At 28.1% G+C, this 16,965-nt stretch overlaps 1 long non-coding RNA gene across 2 annotated transcripts; it reads right to left on the bottom strand.

Annotated features, from left to right (window-relative positions):
* Nucleotides 1-2,384: 2,384 nt before the first annotated feature.
* On the bottom strand, nucleotides 2,385-11,306 carry LOC117180384. 2 transcript variants are annotated; one of them, XR_004468039.1, is made up of 3 exons: nucleotides 11,060-11,306; nucleotides 2,772-2,881; nucleotides 2,385-2,627 (listed from the first exon to the last, which is right to left on the bottom strand). It is a non-coding gene; the product is annotated as an uncharacterized LOC117180384 (long non-coding RNA). The 2 variants fall into 2 exon arrangements; XR_004468038.1 differs by lacking the exon at nucleotides 11,060-11,306 and having other exon boundaries at nucleotides 2,772-3,000.
* Nucleotides 11,307-16,965: the final 5,659 nt, after the last annotated feature.

Genomic DNA, 16,965 nt, shown 5'->3' with positions numbered 1-16,965 from the left:
TCAGCATTTAAATTCGTGTTTTTGTGTAATCAACTGTTAATAACACAGTTTTTAAAATTTTTTAAATAGTTCTATATCAATTCAAAACTTTTATATTTATGAAAAATTTATAATTAAAGTAGCCATACACGGTATATAAAATAAACCGTTTACAAGTGAAAGTAAGTTTGTTTAATAAATCATTAATTTTGATCCACTTATGACAAGGAAATATTGATAAGTAATTTCAATTATGTTCCACAAGGAAAACAAATTTGGTTTACAGATGCATTAGCCGAGAAAAATTTGTTAACTACATATCAAATGAAATTGAAAGTAGTGAATCGTTACCTACATATCAAAATAAGTTTAAAAATGTGTCATTAGCAGTTGATTACCAACAAAAAACAAGTTTAAATTCGAAAAAATAGCCAAATAATGTATTTGTTAATTATGTTTCGTTAAACAATTATCAAATGTTACCGATTCATCGCAAAAAATCATAACGGAAGAACTGGTTGTTAATTCCGTGAAAAAGTCGGTATTTTATTTATAAATACATAAAATGATAAAAATTTGTTTAAGCAATTGTTGTTAACAATAATAAATTTTTAACTGTAAGAAAAATGTTTAAAAAAATTTAGAAGTAGGTTCTTTACAGTTACTTGCATCAAAAAAATCAAGTTTGCACCTCTAAAAATAGCCATATAGCGAATTTGTTAACTAAGGTAGTTTAAACAATTATTAAGGTTTATTTTTTGACCAAATATAATACTGAGGTTTATAAAAATTGCTTTTAGCACTAACAAATTATTTATTAAAATTTATTGATTCAACTAAAAACTTCTTTTTGTCCATAAATTGTTCAAGTGTAGTGCGAATAAAGCAAGGAATCGCCGCCAATCCCCACGAAACCAATTTCATTCGGTTATTTGTCTATAATAATTTTAATCAATTTTTTAGAATTTGCATTACTATCGGACATCTTTTTCAGATAGTTGCTTTCAGTTTTTCAGGTACTTTTTATTGAATCAAAGCATTGTTTTATATCGGTATACTTCAAAATACATTTTTTTATTAATTAATGAATAAAAACATAAACAACAATTAAAAATTTTCCCTGAAAGTTCAATGCAAAATTTGTTTACCTTTCATTCAAAAGAAAAGTTAAAATTTAATAATAATTGTCTTCTGGAAATCAATTTGTCCAGGGAAATTTTTTTTGACCCACTGTAGGTCGATAAAGGAGAATTAAGGGAGTGGTAGAAGCGAAAGAGAGGGAAAATTAAAGGAGGATGACTAGGGTAAATAAGGTACTAGGAAGTAGCTTACGTAAGTTTAAGAGAGAAAAGTAGAGGAAATGATTGCATATGAGGTTGAGTAGGAGAAAGAAAAAAAGGGAGGGCGAATGAGAGTAGGGGGAGAGGAGTCATAGCTTGGAAGAGGAGGAGGGAAAGTGGACTAAGGAGAGGGGAAGTAGGGCATGGGAGACGGGATTAAAATGTGCAGAGGAAGTGAAGGGAAATTTGAAAAGAATAGCAATAAATAGGAAAAATAAGGGTCAGCGAAGTAGATGAATCCAAAGAAATGAAGAGAAGGGACTCAGAGAAATTAGGGAGAAATGAGGCAAGGGAAAGTGAGCCTTAATAAAGGACCCTGCTATATGTAGGAGCCTTAATAATGGGAAAGTAGTTGAAAATTTGCAAAAATGTGGCAAGGGGAATTGGGTGAAACTATGCAGGTATAAGTCGACGAAATTAAGAAAAAGATAAGAAGGTGAAGTAAAGACAGTGGAGGGAACTTTGGAGGCGAGTACTAGGTGTATTGTTGGTTAATTAGGGGATAGAAGTAGGGGCAGTAAATGTAAGGGAGAGGAAGTAGGAAAAGCAATTAGAAATAAGGGTGAGTAGGAGTAGTGATGTAAGATTTGAGAAAGGAAATCAAGAAAAGAAGAGAATCAGCTAAGAATGCAAAGAGACGGAAAGTAGAGAAGAAAGAAATTATGTACGGGAAGAAATGATAATGTTAGGGGAGGGAAAGCAGAAGAATACATAGAGCAGGAAAATAAGAGAGGGGAGATATAATAAAAGGAAAAATATTATGGGAGGGGAAGTCGTCAAACTAAGAATAATAAGGGAAGGGAAAGTAGGATAGGTGAAAAAAAATTATGGGGTGATAGGGGAAGTAGAGGGAAATGATGGTAGTATGTAAAGTCAGGGAAGTAAGGGGTAGAGAAGTAGAAGAATTATGAAAAATCAGGTTAGAAGAATAAGAGAAAGAGTGAAAAATGAGAAAGGGAAAGTAAGCGTAAGTGAGGAAAAAGAAAGTAGGTGAAATAAGAAAAATTAAGGAGCAAGTAGGATAAATTAGAGTGAATGAGACGGTTTTTAAAAAAAAGATTGAAATTTTATTCAGAGTGATATTTATTTTATGGTTTATAATAAGTGATTACATAAGAATAGTATACAACATCAGTTTTAAAATTTCACTTGAAGCTTTTACTGTAATGTTGAAAATAAGCCGGCTCCGCTCTTTTTTTCGTTTTATTTGGTTTTCGGGCAGTTCTTTTGCGTCACGCTCGCTAAGCTGGGTTTAGTCTCATCTACCAAAAGCCCAGGCTTACACCTACATGTATCTTTCGTACATACCTGTTTAATTAAAATAATTCAGTGTATAATTAATAATTGACCAATTAGGAAATTATCTAAAATTATATTTAAAATATTAATAATTTATATGTATTTGTAATTTTATAAAAACTTTATTAGATTTTTGATTTTTTGTTTACTTACTGGAGACGCTTGATGAGGAGGACATATAGGTTTTTTGCATTTAGGTGTACAGCATACTTTGCATTGATGTGATTGATTCGGTGGGCAGTTTTTTGATTTTAGTAATACAACTTAGAAAATTTAGAAAAAATCAAATTAGAAAAACAAGAGAAAAATTATTTTTGTGAAAGTTGAAAAATTTATCAACATAAAAAAAATAGAATGAAAAAAAACATTTATCCAGACAAGATTAATTTTCTACCAAAAAATATAATTTCTCAACCATGAAGATTAAATTTAAACTAAGAAAGATAAATTTGTAACAAAACACATGAATTTCCAATCAAGGAGTTAAATTTAGAACTCAAAAAATAAATTTTGGACAAAGTAGTTTCATCCTTGACCGAAACAGATTAATTGTTAAGGTATTAATTATCATTATCACCCAAAAAAGTTCAAATTTCTTCCAAAATAAATGAATTTTAAACAAGAGCTAAATTTTTGAAATCAAAAGATTTTTTAGTCAACAAATAAAAAAATTCGAATTTTTAAGACACAATGACGAGCTTTCTGCAAAACAAAGGAATTTTCCACCAAATATTTAAATCATTTACTAAAACTATTAATTTTCAACGAAACTATGGCGTTTTAATTTAAAAATGTTTAAGTTTCTCTCAAAATAGATACATTTTTAACAAAATGCTTAACTTAAATTCTTCACAAAATACATAATTTTTAAACCACGTAGTTAAATTTTCCAATAAATAAAACGAATTTGTTACAAATAACATTCATTTTGAGCCCAATCCTTGAACTTTTAAACTAAAAGGAACGCATTTTAATTAAATATGGAATAGTTAAATTTTCTTTGAAAATAATTAATGTTTAATCTATAAAAAGAAAGTTATCTTTGTAACAGCCTCCACAAAATATATAGGCTCAGAAAAATATTCTTCTAAACAAATATTTTTTATCGAAAAGTTATTTTCATAAAACTTCCTTTCAGTCATGGTTGATGCAATTATGCCAAGAAATAAAACTGTCAAAATATGAGACATTTTTGTCACTCTTTCTCTCTAAATTTAAAAATCAAAGTCAGAATATCTTGAAATAAAAAACTTTCTTGCATGCTGTTTTATAATCTTCGTCCCACCTAATATTTTCAGCCACCATAATTTTACCCACATAACTTTTATGGTTTAATCACTATAGAAACATTATCCATGAAAGATTAATTTATTTTTACATTCTCACCAGAGAAGTTATTAGATATGTGTACAATTTTTTCTCCTCCTAACGCAGTTTTTGTCAAATTTCCACGATTCAAGACATCTGAATTTAAAAAACTGGTTTTTACGAATGTATCTCTCTGTCTGTCTGTCTGTTCGTGGATGGTTTTGGTTTAGTTTTTTAGCACGATAACTTTCGAAACAATTAAAAGATTGGATTTCCTTTGATACACTCTTTTATTATCTTAAAATGAAGGTCATGCTCGTTAATCAGACATTTTGGATAAAATTCAAAAAGTGAGGGCATTTTTAATGTTTTTGATTCTGCTTTTTTAAAGATTAAAAAATTCTCTGAGCGGATATTCATAGCATTAAAAAAGACGAACAATTTATCTAGTAAATGTTTTTGATAAAACCCAAAATTACCAGAGTTATAGCATTTACAATATTAAAAAAAAACACAAGGAAATTAACATTTTAAGCCAAATAACTCACACTATGAAAAAAGTCAAAAGAAGAAAAATTTTGCTTAATCGAAGTTTCGTGGTTGTATCTAAACTCTCGACCCTAGACACGTTTAAAGATTCTTATAGTGATTGATTAGGAGATGAAGCGATTGGGCATCAAAACTGCGGCGTAGAACACGAAGCGATAAAAAATTCAATTGGCAAAGTCTGGTTCACTGAGGTTAGGGATTTAATTTAGAAGTTGAAAAACGATATCGTTGCAGTAGAGAACGTATTTGAAACTTTTTAATCGTAAAAATAACATTGGAAGTAAGCAAATTCTGTTTATAAAAAACGAAAGAAATCGCAATAAAATATTTATTAACAACTTTTTTTTAATAATGCGTAGTTTTTTAATGAAACGTCTGTTTCAATACCCAATTCGTGATGACAATGTGTTCGTTAAAGCTAAAGGAGCTTTAACAAAAGAGAATTCACTATCAACAAATTACTGTTGCCTAATAAGACCACTTTCGGGGTAAGCGTGGTTTACTCGGTGCTAGTCGGGAAACGGTACCTGTATTTACTGAAGTTGGGTGGGACATGTAGTTAAAACAGTGTAATTTGTAAAGTTTTAAACATATTTAAAGAAATGCGGGAAATTATATTATGTTTAAAAACTTATTTTGGAGAATTCGAAAAAATTGGAAGCCTTTCAATTATTATGAAATATGGGAGGAGATTAAATCATTTTTCAAGATCGCATCTATGGAAAAATAATATGGAAGGCTTTGAAACAATATTTTCAGTTTTTTAGGGTTAAGAATTTTTTTTAGGTGAACTGAATATTTAATCATTGTTTTGTAAAAAATTCTCAGAAAAGGTTTAAAAAGTGTACAAGACATTTTTAATTATTTTCTACAATTTTTGAAAAAAGTGTCAAAGATTTTAAAGCAAAATTTTGCAATTTTTCCAAAAGATTACAAAAATTGCTAAAGAAAAATCTGAATGATATTAAGACAATTTTTTGAGTTTCTCAGGATTAGAAAAAATAAAATAAGTTTCTTTAGTATCTTCTAAATTCTTTTTTAAGACATCTGAAATATTTAAAAACGTTTTTCTTAATTTTCTCAAGAATCTTATAAAAACTGTATAAATTTTTTTAAAAGTTGATCATTCTTTTAAGAAATAAATTGTTTCTCTAAATTTTTAGGTTTATTTTATTATTAATCTTATTTCGTATTTATCATGGTATTCAAGAAAAACTTTATATTGGTGAATTGCAATTAGTAATTATATTAGGTAACTTCAATATTTTTCGAGAAAAAAAATATTTTAAAAATACTCAGTGTTACATAAACATATTGTTTTATTTATTTCTAGACTATACTTTGTCTTTAAAAAAAACTTTTTACATTCTCATCAGAGAAAGTTTTTATTACAAACTGCAATTTTGCAGCCGTATTCTAAAATAAGATTATTAGCAATAATAATAAATTGTTGAAATAATCACTCTTAATGAAACTAATGATTAATCACAGATTTATGGGCGTAATATTTAAAAAATGATATCTTATTTGTATTCTAAGGTTAATTGTAAAGAGAAATGTTGAATTTCAACTCGATTTACAAAAAAGTTTTTTTTCTTATGGAAAATACGTTTCAAACTTTATGGGGCGTGCTGCAGCTCTAAATATCATTTTGGTTAAATGGATTTATTTTTGTGTGGATTCAAAAAAATTTCCGATCGGTATTCATAAAAATTTTAACAAAATATTTTTGAATGTTTCTTGCATGCTTCTATATTTAAATCTTTTCATCTACTGAATGTTGATTTTTCTATCAAAAAATAACTTAAATACACAACCTTCTAGTTTAAATAATATCCTTCGAATTTCAAAACCCTGTTTACCCTCAACACAAATGAAATATATTTATAATCTTGTACTTGACCAAGTTTCCTGAAAGTGATTTTTTTGGGTTTTTTTATTTACTTATAATTAATAACATATTAAAAATTGATTTTTTTAATATACACTATGAATTTTTAACACAAAAGTTATATTTTCAGCTTAAGAAATTATTTCACATAAAAAAACCGCATCGAGCTTTTTTGGGAGACAAATTTGAAGGTGATTTTACTATTTTCACTTTCTATATTTTCCAAATGATTCGAAAATATAAAAATGTTTACTAAAACTTTTTAAGCACGCGTCGAAAAAATAAAAAGAAACTTCAATTACGCATTTCTTTTAAATCAAACAGTTTTATTGTATATTATATTTTATTATAAAAACGCAAAGTATTCGTTTGCACGCATTTTAAAATGCTTAAACTCACTAAAAATTATATCGTGCCGGGGCGAATAAAAAAAAGTATTTTTATAACGCATACATTTTTCAGAAGCAAACACTTTTATTGCACATTGCATTTTATTGCAAAAGCGCGAAAGATTGTATCGCAGAAGTTTAAAAAAAAAATCAAACTTATCACTGCGACAGATATTAAAATTTTTTAATTTTTCTGAATTGAACAGTTTTATTGTGTACTAAAATTTAATAAAAAACAAAGTGTTCTCTCGCAATAATTAAAAAGTAATCAAACTCACGACTTCGATAGAGATTGGACATTTTTGACAACCAAATTCATAAATTTTCTGTACATTTAAAATGATTTAAAATATAAAATTGTTTCATAAAAATTTGTAATCAAGCGGGAAGAAAATAAAAATCAGTTTTTATTACGAATACATTCTTCGAAAGTAAAAATTTTTATTGTATATTAAATTTATTTATGAAAGGCAAAGTATTCGCTCTAAAAATCGTTTTTGCTTAAACTGAAAGTTAAAAAAAAATGAAAATTACAATCTACAATGCTTTAAAATATCAATTTTTTGCATATTTGATTAATTTATGGTGAAAATTACAGTAATTGTGGAATTTATAAAAATACTACCTCCGTATATTTAGTAATTTATCAATTATTTAATTATTTAGTTAGTTACTTCAACAATTGCATAATTGTCTAATTAATATATAGATATTCTGGATGTAATTTTCGCAAAGAAAATAAATAAAATTTGCACAAAATCAATATCGTGAAATATATTACATTTCATTATTGTTTTTATTTACGACTATTTAAATTCTTTTAATTCGTACATTTTCTAGGTCGAACATTTTGTAATTCGGCCATTTTCTTTTGGGAATTTTATTCTTCGTCAATTTTACAAATCCAGAAATTTTATTATTTGGGAATTTGCCAATTGATTTTATTAACTCTAATTAATTATTTAACTTATTTTTATTAAAAATTGCCCTAAAAGTAAAACTTTGCTTGAAAACTGCAATTTTGTAGCATTATTCTAATCGAATATTTTCAACAACAATAATGCATTGTTTAAACAGTCGCACTTGTTAAAATTGAACTATTACAATATGAAAATTGCTTAAAAAATTTATTTAAACATCCAATTATCAGTTTCAAATGGTATTTTATGTAACAGATATAATTTTCATTTAAATAACCGCCATAAAGCTTATTATTAGTCCCAAAATTCCGCAAAACCCATTTTTCACCTATGGGGTTTCTTTGGACCCTATAAAACAGACTTATGGGGTTAATGTTCGAAAAAGGAATGTCCTATTTGTATTCTATCGCTGCTTGTAAGGACAAATTTTGAATGTTAACTCGTTTTTAAAAACGTTTTTTTTTTCCTTTGGGAAATACTGTATTGTTGAACCAGCCTGGTATGCAGGGTTGTTAACATGAAATAACATTTTGCCTTATTCTAAATACAATTACAACGATAAATTTTAATTTTTTTTTCAAAATTCATTTTTAAAACTTTAAAATTCAAATTCAAAATAACTTGTCTTGAAATTCCGGCGTTTCATGTTAGCACACAGCCTTTATTTAACTAGAACCAAATTAAGTCGAATCACTTCGTTTCTATCCTTAAATATTTTTATCTACTGAATTTTAATTTTTCTAAAAAAAATAACTCAAGGATATAAATTTCTAGTTTAAATAGTATTCCTCGCATTCCACAACCCTGTTTACCCTTAACGTCAAAAATATATTAAAATTCTTGTCCTTAGCCGAGTTGTTGAAAATGATTTTTTGCTGCAAATTTTTTTATTTATTAATAATTATTTACATAGTTGCAGTTGCTTTTTCTAACTTAAACAATGTATTCTTTAAAAAAATATCTTTTAAGCTTAAGAAATTAACTTAATTAATCACAAAGTGAATGAATTTCCAGTCAAAAAGATGAATTTTTTATGAAAGGAGAATTATTTTCTACCTAAAAATACAAGGTTTCAAAGAAATATGTAAATACATTATTTTTTACAAAACAGTTAAAATTTTTCAGCCTATGTTAAGAATTTTCAACAAAACAGTTAAATTTCGCAATAGAGGAATTAGAAAAAAATTAAATCCACAGCCAATAAGATGAATTTTCAGAAAACATTACATTCTGATTTTTAACCGAATAGTAAAATTTTTAAATAGAAAAAATATATAAATTGTACACCAAAAAATAAACAGCTAAATTTTCAGCTCAAGGATTTAATTTAAAAAAATGCATTTTTGAACAGACAAATTGTGCATTTTTAAAAAGTTACTGCATTTGTTGTTTAGTGCATCAAGTTATTTTTGAGACAAATGCAACTGTTTGGTGAAACCCAGATTTTTGTTTCTGCCAATTAATATTTTTGGGTTAAAAAATTAAAGTAATATCAGGAAAGATGATTTTTTTCTGGCATGTAAATTAACAAATTTAAGAGAAATTTCAACGGTTTTAATGAAAATGATTTATTCGTAGATGTAAGATTATTTATTTTCAATGAAAATTCTACTATTTCATTTGAATTCAACAGGTTTTCTTCTGCAGTTTAAAAATCTAGGTTTTGTGTTAAAAAATTATATATATTGATAGTAATTTAAATTTTTTTGGGTAAAAATGGAACTGTTTCGAAATTTGAAAAAAATGTGCAGAATTTTGAGAAATTTCCGAAATTTTGCAGTTTGGTTCGGTCAATTTTATATTTAAACAGATTTTCAGGATTTCAAGTTTATAGTAAATATATTACGCATTTGCAATAACTGCTTATAAACTAAAAATATTTCACTTTTAAAAATTTAACACTTGTTGAAAATTTGTTTCTTTAAATTGACAGTTCACTTATTTTGGTAGAAATTTTACCACTTGTTCAACATTCATATTTCTTAGTTGAAAATTTTTTCTTTAATATATAGTTACGTATTTGGTTTAAAAAAATGTCTCCTGATTTCCTTTAATTCACTCCATTACCCCTCATTTTCCGTCTGTTTAAATACTTTCTTCAAACTTTCACTAACTTTCCCTACTTTCTCTCAACAATGAATTTGCCAGTTAAGTTTTGAACAAAAAACGTGAAATATTACTAACAAATATTAATTTTTAACTGAAACTGTCCATTTTTTCAACAGAAACAAAAAATCGTCCAAATAGTAGAATGTGAATATGAATTTCTAACCATGAAAATGAATTTTCTTCCATGAAAAATAAATCCTGAATAAATTAACAAGTTAAATCTAAATTTTTAACAAGATAGCTACATCCTCGACCAAAACAGATTTATTTCCAGTAAAACAAGTACAAAATGTAAATTGATAGAAAAAAATATCAAATTTCAACCAAACAGTTGAATTTTCAACCCAAAAATATAACTTTCTGAAAAAGGCAAGCTTTTCACAAGAAAGATGAATTTTGTTGTAATTTGTAATTTATTCACAGTGCCTAATAAATATTTAAACTTAGACTACGGGAAAAAGGTCCTACATAGATCAATCATCAATAAGACAAAATAATTTTTTAATTGAAAAAATAATTAAAATTAAAATTTATAATAAGATCAAAGATAAAATTAGTGAACTGGGAATTAATGTTTAACTAGCTCAGCCCTGTCTCTAGAAATTGGGCTATTTCTCAAAAATTCGAAATATTTGAAAGAACTAAATTTTTATTATTTTAAAATGAATTAATTTATTGTATCATTAAATTATTCCTAGGTTAAAGGTTTGTCAATATGGACAATAGAAAGTTACAAAACAAAGCAGTGACGAAATAAGGAAATTTTAACAAAATGGCGGAAATAATTCATTTCAAAAAATTGCAATTGATTCTTCGTATGGTTTTCCAAAACTAAAAAATTGGGTTAGATAACAGTAATTAATAAAATTACAATGTATTTTGGAGGTTAAAGGGACAACATTTTAGACTAAATTTGATGAAAATGTATAACAATTTACAACACAAAACAATAATCTATAGGACAGAGGGTAATACTTGACAAAAAGCAAGAAGCAATTTCCTAGAAATAATTTAGCAACAAAATTAGGAGGATATTTTAAATAATAATTTATAAACAATAGGAAAAACATACATATAGCAGCGCAATTTAAAATACAAAATATCAAAATGAACAATATTACACCGAATTCAACAAATCACTCAATGAATTAATTAGTCCGCTCAGGAATATTCCACAAATAGGGTGCCGAATATACTTAAACAAATAATTCTTTAAAAAAAGGACAAAATTAAATCTTAAAATATTTCCTTCTAAATAAAGTGATGAATATTTACCTTCACTAGGTGAATAAAATAAACGAAGAATTCTCGAGCCACACAAGAGATATTCCTAATTCTCGAAAAACTTCACAATTTTTCAGTAGACAATTATAAGTCGCTGCACTTGAAGTTGTCGGAAGCAGAATAAGAATTTTTTCGCAGTGTCTCTAGAATGTGGAATTTTTCGGCCCCACCACTCTTCCGACTGGAAACAATTCATGCAAACGTTAGCGGGTCAGTGAGTCGGCTGTGTTACATGTTGCGTCGGCCAGCATCGTGTACAGCCGAAAATTCACAAGCACGAACTCGAGCTCACCCGGCTCCACGGTTCGCTTTCGCTGGCTATTGGGAGAAATTTTTAGTTCAACTGAATTTTGCAGGGCGTTAAGAGAATGAAGAAAATGTCATGAGAACATTTTTAATCATTGTTTTGTGATGAATTCTAAGAGAAAATAGAAGAAAGATCAGAAAACATTTTTAAATATTTCCTAAATTTTTTAAAAAGTATGTAAAAGATTTTGCGGACAATATTTTGCAATGTTTCCATATTGCATCATTTTATAAAAAATAAGAAACGTGATTCTTTTTAAACCGTCTTATGAAATTTGTGGCAAAATTTGTTATCTTTTTTAAGTTTATGTTGGCTTCAAAAATTTAATTTCAAATTTAAGTAAGTTTATGAAATACCCAAAAATTTTGAAACGATTTAAAAATAATTAAAACTAGTAAGAATTTCGTAAGGTTTCACGAAAATAAAAAAATTTGTTTAGGTTTCCGGAATAAGTAAAACAATTTTTCATTTTGAAAAATTATTTTAAAGAGATTATTTAAAAACATTTTAAAACATTACAAAAGATTTCAAAAATTTTCGAAGATGAATCTAAAAGATTTTTAAGGTTATTTTTTTTCAGAATTAAGAAAAAATCAGAAAAAATGTGTATAATGTATAAATACTAGAAGATTTAGAATTTTTGGCAAGATTAAAAAAATCATAATTTTCCTAATATTCGTGTGAACATTTTTTCTGTTTTTATTTTTTGTTTTGAAAAATTAACTTAAAGAGAAAATTAACATATCTTTTTAAACATGTCAAACGATTTCCTAAAATCTCAACGGGAGAGTGTAGAAAATTTTGTACCAAAATTGATCAATTCGAATAGAATAAAAAGTTTTAAAAATGTCAAAAGTCAAGTAAACTCAAGAAATATTTTGTCAAATTTTTTTACATTTTGAATGATTTTTCAAAAGTTTGAGAAAAATTCGAGTCAAAAATACTTTCATTAATTGCAGACGTTTTAAGAAGATAAGAAATTTTAAAAAAACCTGGAAGCATTTCCGAAAATTTATAAAATATTTCTTGCTTTCTTCCAAACTTATTAGAAATTACTAAACATTTTTTAAACTGACAATAATTGTTCCTAATATTTTGTAATATATTATCAAATAAAAAAAATTATTTAAAATCTTCTAGAATCTTTCCTGACATATATCATATATTCGAACCCGAAAAATTTCGTTTTATTATAATGAATAATCGCAAAAGGATTAAATTGATTAATAATAATTATATTTATATAAATTTAAACCAAACTGATAATACTCATTCCCTTGTTCATCATTTTCAGAATTTAAGTTCAACTGAAATGAAAGTGTTTAAAAACTTTCGAAAAACTAATAGTTATTTGAAATTTTTATGTTATGTCATTTTCATAATATTTTGCATTCTTTACGGCAGTAAAAAAGTTTTAAATTGGTAAATTCCAATTAGGATTTACATAAGGTAACATTAATAAGCTAGGGGTCCAAAATAATTGTTAGTCTGTTACACTAAACATTTCTGTTACAGTAGTTCTAAAAAAAGTTACAACAAAACTGCACTTGCGAGAAACCCAGAAAAATTACTTTATGAAAATTGTTTAGGATTAAAATAAGACTACTATTCTAATAGCCAAAGGCCCACTTTTGGTTAAATAAGACAACCCTTTTTTTAACAACCAAGGTCACCCAAAAAATCAGCATTTTGCAAAATTTCTTCTTGGAATGTTCGTTTCCAAGATCTAAATAACAAAACGAATTTAATAACAAAAAGTTTACTCTTCTTGGTTCCTTTCAGAACTTCTGTTGAATAGTCTTTAACAAAATTAACAAAAAAACTAAACGCTGCTAACAACAAAAGTAATTCTTTTCGACTCCTGGTAGATATTCCTTCCCAATTAATTAGCATTCTTAACAATGCATAATCAAGTCTAAAATAAGTTAACATGTGTACCATCAAAACTGTTTTTTTTGTTCCTGTTAGAATTTCTGTTACATAATTTGTCAAAAATTAAAAACTGAACATTTGAGAAGATCAACAAATTTCATTCCTGAAATTTTGTTAACAACATGAGAATAATAAGAAACTTTTCTAACTAAAACAGTCACCCTTTTCAATTCCTGAATAATTCCTTTTTAAGAAAGAAATAACGCGAAATCTTTTCCAAAAACCAAAATGATTCTTTTCGATTCTTCGTTGAGTTACTTTTACATAACTTGTAAAGATTTAATAGAAAACTGAACATTTTCAAAAACCAGAAAACATTCTTTCTTGAAAATATTGAAGCAAACTTTACATAACTATTACATAACTTGTAACCAAACTAACAACAAGCTGAGCATTCACAAAAGTCAGGATAATTGATCTCTTCAAAGTTTATAAGCAAGTCTTACATAAGACAAAACTTTTAAACAAGTAAGAAAAGTAAACAAAAGTACGAAAACAAAAAAAAATTAATAATTTGAGAAACTCACCAAAGTTTCTTTCTTGAAAATTTTCTGGCAACATTATAATAACACGACACCTATTGTAAAAGCGGAACGTATTCGTTTGCAGAAAGTTTAAAAATGGCCAAACTCACTAAAGTTTGCATAATAGCGGAAGGAATAATAAATTTTGAATCAAATAATCCACATCATTCTTTAAAGTTACAATCCAAGATTGCGAAAGAAATTCAGCTACTCAAAAGAATAAATTGGCTCTTTGTGGAAAGAATTTTTTGCTTGGGGTCAAAAAGACCCCAGTGTGCCAGCTATGTTATGCGCCAGGACATGTGTCATCGAAGGGTTACATATTATTATAAAAGCGCGAAGTATTTGTATGCAGAAATTATAAAAATGATCAAACTAACTAAAAATGTTATGCTGCCGGAAGAAATGAAAAGAAAAAGACATTTTTATCATGCATACATTTTTTAGCAGTAAAAGATTTTATTGTACATTACGTTTAATTAGAAACTTCTCAGATATTCTTTAGTACCTAGTTTAAAAATGATCACATTCACGACTTGGAGAGAGATGGGGAATGTTTGAAAAACTCATTCATACATTTTTGGATACTTTAGAAATTAATCAAAAATATAAAAAGGTTTACTGAAACTTTATATTTTCGCCCTGAAAAAGGTACTCACCATTGCGTTGTTATGCAAAAACATAAAAAGGTAGGGCTTTTTTTCAAAATTTTTTAAAATTGTTAATAATTTGACTTAAGACGAGAATACAGGATCTGAAATATGAAAAACTTCCAGCTTCAACATTAAAATAGCATTAGCCAATTTAGCTTGAAACCAACATACAGAAATCGACAATTTTTCAAGAACAAACTCCTAAACGTACCCATTCCTCAAAAACTGACTTTAATTTCTATTAGCCCAGATGAAAAATATAGTTTTCTGGAAATTACTATGACGCTCTGTTCTGAAGTGCGTTGCTGATGGGTAAAAAAATCAAGGTTTGATCAATATAAGTTTGTCTCATTAAAAATTCGACTTATGACTGTGTTTGTTCCGCAGTTCGTTCGATGGTGGTTAATTTGAAATAGAATGTTATTTCTTAATATTTCGATGGATCGTACAGACTGATTTCAGTTAGTATTTTTGGGCAGTCTATTATATTGTTTAAAATGTTGTATAAAAAGCACAGATCAGCAAATACAAATTTCGAGCTAATTTTTGGAATGTTCAGCAATGTTCTGATTACGCTATAATCATGATCAGGCCTGAGAATCGGTATCCCCAGTTGTCTAGCTGCAAAACGTAGGAATTTGTTTTGTATTCGCTCAATTCGAATTCTGTGGATAAAATACTGAATTGACCAAATAATTGAGGCGTATTCAAGATGAAGTTTAACTAAAGTAAAATACAATGTTTTGAGAGTTAACGTGTTTTAAAAGATTTTAGCATTTCTCAAGACAAAACCCAAGGATCTGAGTGCCTTCTTTGCCGCCTCTGAGACTTGATCGGTGAGCGTTAGTGGCTCGTCATGAGGGAGCCCCAGATCATGAACCAGTGTGAGCTTCTGCAATTCATCCCCATTAAGAAAATAACTATATTTTGATATTGTCCTTTTCCGTGAGAATGATATTAATAGGCATTTTTTAATATTTAACAACATTCTGTTAAGTGAGCACCAATCTTGTAGCCTTCCAATATCACTCTGAATTTCAAGTACGTCTTGAATGGATCTAATAGCTTTAAACATGTTCAGATCATCAGCAAATAAAAGAAATACACAAAATCAAAATACAGTATGAATATCATTCACATGAAGAAGGAACAGCAGGGGGCCCAAATTCGGGCCCTGGGGCACTCCCGAGGTGGCTGTGAAAATCTTCGAAAAATGCCCATCAACATGAACCGATAGCGGTCTATCGCTGAGATAATTTATTAGCCAGAGGAGTAGCATAGACAACCCCAAAGCCCTGAGCTTTGCCACGAGAATACCATGGTCAACTTTATCGAAAGCTTTTGAGAAATCAGTGTAGATTACATCGACCTGTACGCCGCCCTCCAGGTTTTTGTTGAGAAATTGTGTGGAGAGACACAAGTTTGTGGAGGTAGATCTTCCCTTCCTAACACCATGCTACTCGTCAATAATTATGTTGTTTGTTGCAATGTAAATTTTATCATAGATGATACTTTCAAAGATTTTGGCAATGGAATTGAGAATTGTCATTGGACGGTAGTTCGAAATATCGTTACGATTACCGTGTTTATAGATCGTTATTGCTATTCCTTTTTTCCATTCGAGTGCAAAGCTTCCCTGAAATAAGGATTCATTAAAAATTATGTACAAGGGTTTTATTAAAAACTAACAGCAAAGGAATGGTGGCACCCCATCAGCACCTGCTCTCTTAGCAACATCAAAAAATATTAGCTTGCAGAAAATTTCTTTTGTTTTAATAAACACTTAAGGGAGATCGATGGAATCAGATAAGTTAAATTGTACATCACGATTTTGTGATGACGCAAACACCGATTTAAAATAAGAAGCAAAAGAGTCAGAAATTTCATCACTCGAAGATACCTGTTTATCTCCTAAGAACATTTGTTCTGGTAATTTATTAAAATCACTTAGTGAGTCAACATAGTTTCAGAATTTTTGAGGATTTGAGATAATTGATTTTTCGGTGTCCATGATGTATTTTTTATAATAATTGTCTGGTGCAATCAAAATGTGCTTCAGTTTTATACCGGTTTCGGGAACTTTTTTGGCTGCAACGACTTTGCGGATGAACATTTGAGCTGCCCCTTCCGTTTCAAAAATAAGTTTTACTGGTCGAGGAGTCGTTTTGGTTTGTGAGTAAAGACCAATTCTAAATGCTCGTAGATTAAAAACCAAAAAATCAGGAAGGAGCTCAGTGAGTCAATTATTTAAACCAGATGAATTATTTATTTCTGACAGGGGGGATACTTGTTCTACTAATCCAAACAATATCAGGTTGTTTTTCCTAGAGTCTCTTTGTCCAATTTCGCCTATGAATTTAAAAGTGAGGGATGTATCATCACGTGAATATGGGGAAGGGAATTCGGTCTGTAATTTATTTAAAATACCTTCAGCTGTTGTCATTCTGTCACATAACCCTTCAACTCTTTCCTCTGTTGCAG

The sequence above is a fragment of the Belonocnema kinseyi genome, chromosome 9, assembly GCF_010883055.1.
Source record: "Belonocnema kinseyi isolate 2016_QV_RU_SX_M_011 chromosome 9, B_treatae_v1, whole genome shotgun sequence".
In the NCBI taxonomy this organism is placed as follows: Eukaryota; Metazoa; Arthropoda; class Insecta; order Hymenoptera; family Cynipidae; genus Belonocnema; species Belonocnema kinseyi.
Note: the sequence above shows the minus strand (reverse complement) of the source record. Positions and strands in the feature narration are given on the sequence as shown.